We start from the raw sequence: 6,000 nt of genomic DNA on the forward strand, positions 1-6,000 counted from the left end.
TTTCACATTGTTTCTGCTGAAATGGGGAAGAGCGGAGGTTTGTAAAATATTCTAATGAAACACTTCTAAAATAACTCTTGTGGGTATTTTTGGTTTCAGATATATAACATCAGCCTGTATTTTTTTTTTTCAGTTATAGTTATGCTTTCTACAGCATTTGGTTTCATTTATTAAATTCTAATCTGCTGGTAAAACCAACATTTCCCATCCTAGGAATCAGTGAGAAGAAACTTGATCTATGTCTCTCATTTTACTTTTTACAGGTATCTTGTTGCCTAATGAAGCTCTTGCATTTTTTGCAGGTTAAATATTTATGTACACAGTGTGGGAGGCTTTCAGAAAATAGCAGAAGTTAAACTCATCTCTGTGAAAACTCTGGCCCTGAGAAACAGACTGATTACCATGGATGAAGGTAATTTTTTAGGATATAATATTTGTTTAGTTTAAAAAAACAAAGTTCATATATGTTACCTTATGGCATATAGTTGTTGAGAGTGGAAGGGTGAAGCCAGGCCACTATTCTATTAAATAAGCTGAGTGAAAAGTGTAAAGAGGAAAACCCTCTGTTTTCAGCTTCTCAGGTGTAAAAAAATAAAAAAAAAAAAAAAGAACCCACAGATATGAAAGACATATTAAGAGACCTAAGTTGTTTACATAGCAGAAAGATAACCACAAATGAATGAGTATACTTTTAAATACAGCTAATTATTTTTCAAAAGCTCTCTTGCTAACCTAGGAAAATGTGTGTCCAAATGCTAGGGACCAGTTGGAAAATTATGTACCTGTCTCCATAAACTTTTAGAAAAGTGTGAAAAATTAAGGCCTTCTAAGTGAAGTCACTGCAGGTTTTACAAAAAGTCGGTGAGTTTTCAGAAAAACAGAATTGAGTTTCCACAGATCAACAAGTTAATAAGTATTTCGGGCATGACACTCTTGTCATTTCAAGAAATACAATATTAGAAGATGAACAAGAGAGATTGTACAGGAGAATGATCAAAGGGCTGATGAATGTGGCTTCTGGTGAAAGACTAAAAAGTTTGGTGGTCTAGAACCTTGAGTTCTTTCTCAGGAGACTGAGTTCAGAAATCTTCACAAGTCATCAATTTAGTTGCAGGAAGCAATGAACTTACACTAAAGGGGAGGGAGTTTCAGCTGGACTTTAAACATTAACTGTTCTAACTAATAAGTGACTAAAAATGGGATAAGCAAGTCCTACTTTCTTTTCTACGATTGTTTTATTTAGGAACATCTTTTTGAAAACTCAGACCTTTGTTCAAATTCTGATGTCCCTGCTACTTATTACTTCCCTGAAATCTTAACTCCTGTTTGCTGAAAAAAGTCTCAAACTTGCAAGACAAGGATTTTCCCTCAAAGAAGAGATCATTATGCCACAACAAAATTAAAAAATTATATTGCCAAAAATTGTGGGTTTCCTCTTAGATCTTCCACAGAGATAGCATGTATCCTACCTTTGACATCTGAAAATTGTCTTTAAATTGCACCTGTACTCTTAAAAGCATTTTTGTTATATAGAATATAAAATACTGTTGTGAGTGTTTAGACTTTTTTGTTTCTTATGCCTATCATGATGTGGCAATATTTGAGGGCTGGCAGCCAGCCAAGGTTAGGGTCTCAAAAATTAAAATATTCAGAATCTACAGTCATTTATAGTTTGAGACTTTTATTGTACTTAGGGGTGAAAGCAGAAGGCCAGATTCTATGACTGCTTTTCAAGGGTGTTTAATCAAAGAATAAATGAACAGTCATGCAAAGCCTATAATAAAAAAGCAGGATGGTTTGCTTTGTCCCACCTTAGGGAGCAGGCTGCTGAAAAGAGGTGTGAGAGAAAGATAAGGAACATTTCTGTCTTTTTCTATGCAACCTGCAGATCCTGCCAATGGATCATGAGGGAATAGTCTTCTCTTACGCAATAATAATGAACCTATTTGAGGCCTCCCCACACATATTTGTAAAAGTAATTTTTTCTTAGATGTCAAATATACTTCTTGAGAATTATGCTTAAAATTTAAATGCAATAATAAATATTAACATTAAATTGTCATATCTGATTTAGAGATGAATAGCACTCCATTAGTGGGGCATTGGGGTCTGTCTGTATTCTCAGGCATCTGACTAATGAATGAGGAAAGATTGGGAATACCATGGAATCTCAGGTCTAGCCAATACGAATGGAATAGCTGTGTCTGTCAATATACATACAAACACACATAATTTTCCAAGGAAAATTAAATATAGATTATTGCATTTTTCTCCAGCATTTCTGTGGCTTATAGTAGGAAATACATGTCTTTATTTTTATTTTTAAGAGGAAAGTGGTAAGATAAACAAAATATAGCAAGAAAAAGCTTTGCTGTCTGTGGTAGCAAGCTGGAATGTTGACATTGGCGTTTTGTTCCATATTGGCAATTTAGCAGTTGATAGCTTCTATATATTCTCTTCGTCTTGCTAATATACTATATTAGTGTACCTAACCTGACTGACTGACTGTTTAACCTTCCTTCACACCAGAATGAGGAATAACAAGTTAAGCAACACCTTTGAGTGACAGCTCTGTTAGGCAATACCATTGGGCAAGGTTGTTGCTTAGGGCAGTGTAACCTGAGAAAGTTAGAGATAAAAATGTAGTTTGACCAGACTGAGTAAAAGGAAAATGTTTGCATAATTCATTTCCATTTGTAAAAAAACTGAATTGTAGCTTGTAGTAATGTAAACAAATATCTACCTTTAACACATCTTTTGAGTTCATTGTTAAATTACTTTCAGGTGATGAGATGGAGTTATAAAAGATATTACCATATGAATCTTCATACCAGCTGATATCAATATGACACAGTACCAGTGAGGAAGGACTTCTAAAACCATTCAGAGAGTGGGTAAATAGCAGAGGAAGCTACTATCCAATCCACAAGCAAGAGACAGGCCCCAGAAGGCCCATATTCCAACCACTCAGCTACACTGAATATTGCAACTACATCTCTACTTTCCTGTTTCTCTGAGCAATCAGCAGCACCAGCAATAAAAATGATAATTTCCACTTTTCTGTAAGAAACAAAGAGTAACAATGTGGTCTTGGTTGTCAACACCTATTTGTTTAGGATGTTGCGTGAACAGTTATTCTTTATCCACATCAAGTTTCACACTCCATTAATGAAGAAGGGAACACTGTCCATCTGCCCAAGACACAGAAGCAACTGTCTTCTCTTTCATTTGGGCTGTTCTAATGAACCACGCCTTAAGGATACTCCCACGAAACCCTGCCAATCCTCTCTCACTCTGCCGTTCCTTGTCTTGCGCCAGAGCACACAGGGTGGGACAGGCTCCATTCAGTCCATTGATGTTTTCATAAGAAAGCCTAGTGCATTCACTTGCACTATGGGTAATATTGAATAGCAGAGAGACTATGCATGGATAGCGCTGTAACCAGGAACAATGAAGAAGCTTAGTCTCCAACAGCCTCTCTATACAAAGTTATTAAAAGTACATTTGTTATGTATTTTACAGATATTCTTCTGTCATTGCAGACAACCTTTAGTGAGATACTGCAAGCTCCCTGAAAATGAGTGGGTATTAGTCACAATACAGGGGTGGGGCTGAGACCAAGTACTAAGTTAATTCACCCTTACTGCTCCTCCGAAATCATAAATTTCGACAAATTCCTGCCCTGGCAAGATATGAGAAATTGATGTAAATGCTAAAAGTCACTCCACTATTTTGCTATGTTGATGAAAATTGCAGTGTTCTGTACCTTGCTGTACAGTGATTCATACAACAAACACACAATGTTAAATGCTATTAACGAGAAATAGACACAAAGATATTCTTTGTTTTCTATTTTTTTCTGCCATACTCCTGAAATGCCTTTTTATTACATAGAAAAATTAATCTTTGTGGAGTTTATAATACCCATATAGTGAGATCCACAAATATTTAACTGAGTACATTATTCATTTAAATACTGTATTTCCGGAGTTAAGGAAAGATATCATACAAACCTACTTGTTTCTCCACCCCTTTACTGCATCTTTTCTTTGATGTCTGTAGAACCTCTCAGTACAATAAGCTGTGCCTTGTGTTTCAGAAGTTCCCAGATATGTAGCATGCTTGCAAAATTTGCAATTTGAATGAATTACATATGTGACTGATTTACATAAATCCTCAGAGGCCCACTGTCAGAGCTAGTCTAGGTTGGCTCTAGGAGTAATCAGAAGCCAAGGAAAACTCAATATGATTTTGAAGCATAGGACTGTTAGTTGTTTCCCTGCATCTTATAGGATACACTTAGTATACAATATTGGTATTGCAGTTAAAATTAAAGTACTGAGAATTAGAATTTGCTGTGCAGTGAAACTCCAGAGGAAGAATCCTATATACCTGTGAGATGACTTTTAATCTCTAATATCATAAGATTTTTTTATAGTGATTTTTTTATAGTGATTTTTTTTTTAATCTGAAAAGGCATTAAACAGATTCATGCTGTAGCTGGCAATGCTACATGTAAAATTTCTTGGACTGTGGACTAATTACTGAGATATTCTATTAAAACCTGTTCAAAGATATAAAAGGTCTAGGTAAGCTTATAACGCTATTTTTTTTTTAGCCATATGCAGAACATGAACACACTGTACAAGAATAAAATGATTGATTTTCATCTGCCTCCATGGAGATTTTCTTTAGATAATATACTTTAAATAGCAGACAGTGTGTCTTTCTTCTTTTACTATAACATATGATAGACAGGCGTGCCTGATTATATTTTCTAGATTGTCTCAGATGCACTGCCGTCTATTCTATGCATATTCACAGAAGAATTTGGGGTTTTTGTTTGGTTGGTTTTTTGTTTGTATTTTTTGTTTGGGGTTGGATGGGGGTTTTTTGAGTTTGGTTTTATAACAAAAAGCTCCACTAACCACTGGAATAAGAATTACTTTTTCATAATATATTATTTGGTAGGGTATATTTCTGTTCCTGTTTTTTTTTTTTTGTGGTGTAATTTTGGTTTGTTTTGGTGGGGTCTTTTTTCAATTTTACTTAGACCAGTATTCCTATTCTGAAGAAAATATTCCCTTGTCATCACAATCCTCATCCTGGAAGAAGTGTAATTCTGTTTCTCCTGCTGCTAAAAGCCAAAGCAAAACAGTTAACATCAGGCTTTTTTGTTTGAAAAGATTTCCGCACACCAAATTGTTAGAAAACTATTGGAAGGCATATGACACCACTATAATGGATGTGTGCGGTTTTATTATTTATACACCAAACTTTTTAAACAATAAGATAAAACCCATTGACACACAACCTGAGAAGATGATGTCAAGCTCTCCCACTTAAATGATGGTCTGAATCACTCCTTCGAGCAGCTAAACTGTAGTGCCTGATTGTTCTAATTGCAAGTATACCATATGTGCGGCTGAGAGCACCACCTGAGACCAGACTGGAAACCTCTGATAGGCCACAAAAGTGGGAGGTCTCTCGTACCTTAGACTAGAGGTAGTGTGGCTGAGCCAACAGCACATATTTGACTTTTGGAACATTACTGACACCACGCTATCTTATTAATGAAGATAATCTATTCTATCTTGGTTTAAGTCCAGATCTCCAAGCAAATTCTCAGCCATTCTCTTTTTATATTTCAATGTGGGGATGGAAGAGAAAGAGAAAAAAGCATTTGAAAGAGTTTCTAGCTGTGACATTCCCACAGCTAGTTTCAGACATGATCTTAGAATGTCACTTTCTGGTATACTGATATTATGATAAACCAAGTATCTTTGAGAATTGAAGACTAATTGGTTAACTTGTATTTCCATACAGGGCTTTAGCCTATAACTACTGTAGCTCCCTGAGCTTCTTTTCATGTGTCAGCTAAATCTTTGCGTGTTAAGGTCAGACAATTGTGTGCTATCAGTCACCAGGCAGTTTGAGCGGAAAACTGTGACACTATGAGAAATAATACCTGTTTCAGTGACTAAATGCTCAACTTGTTTC

This window comes from Pseudopipra pipra, chromosome Z (assembly GCF_036250125.1).
Source record: "Pseudopipra pipra isolate bDixPip1 chromosome Z, bDixPip1.hap1, whole genome shotgun sequence".
NCBI lineage: Eukaryota > Metazoa > Chordata > Aves > Passeriformes > Pipridae > Pseudopipra > Pseudopipra pipra.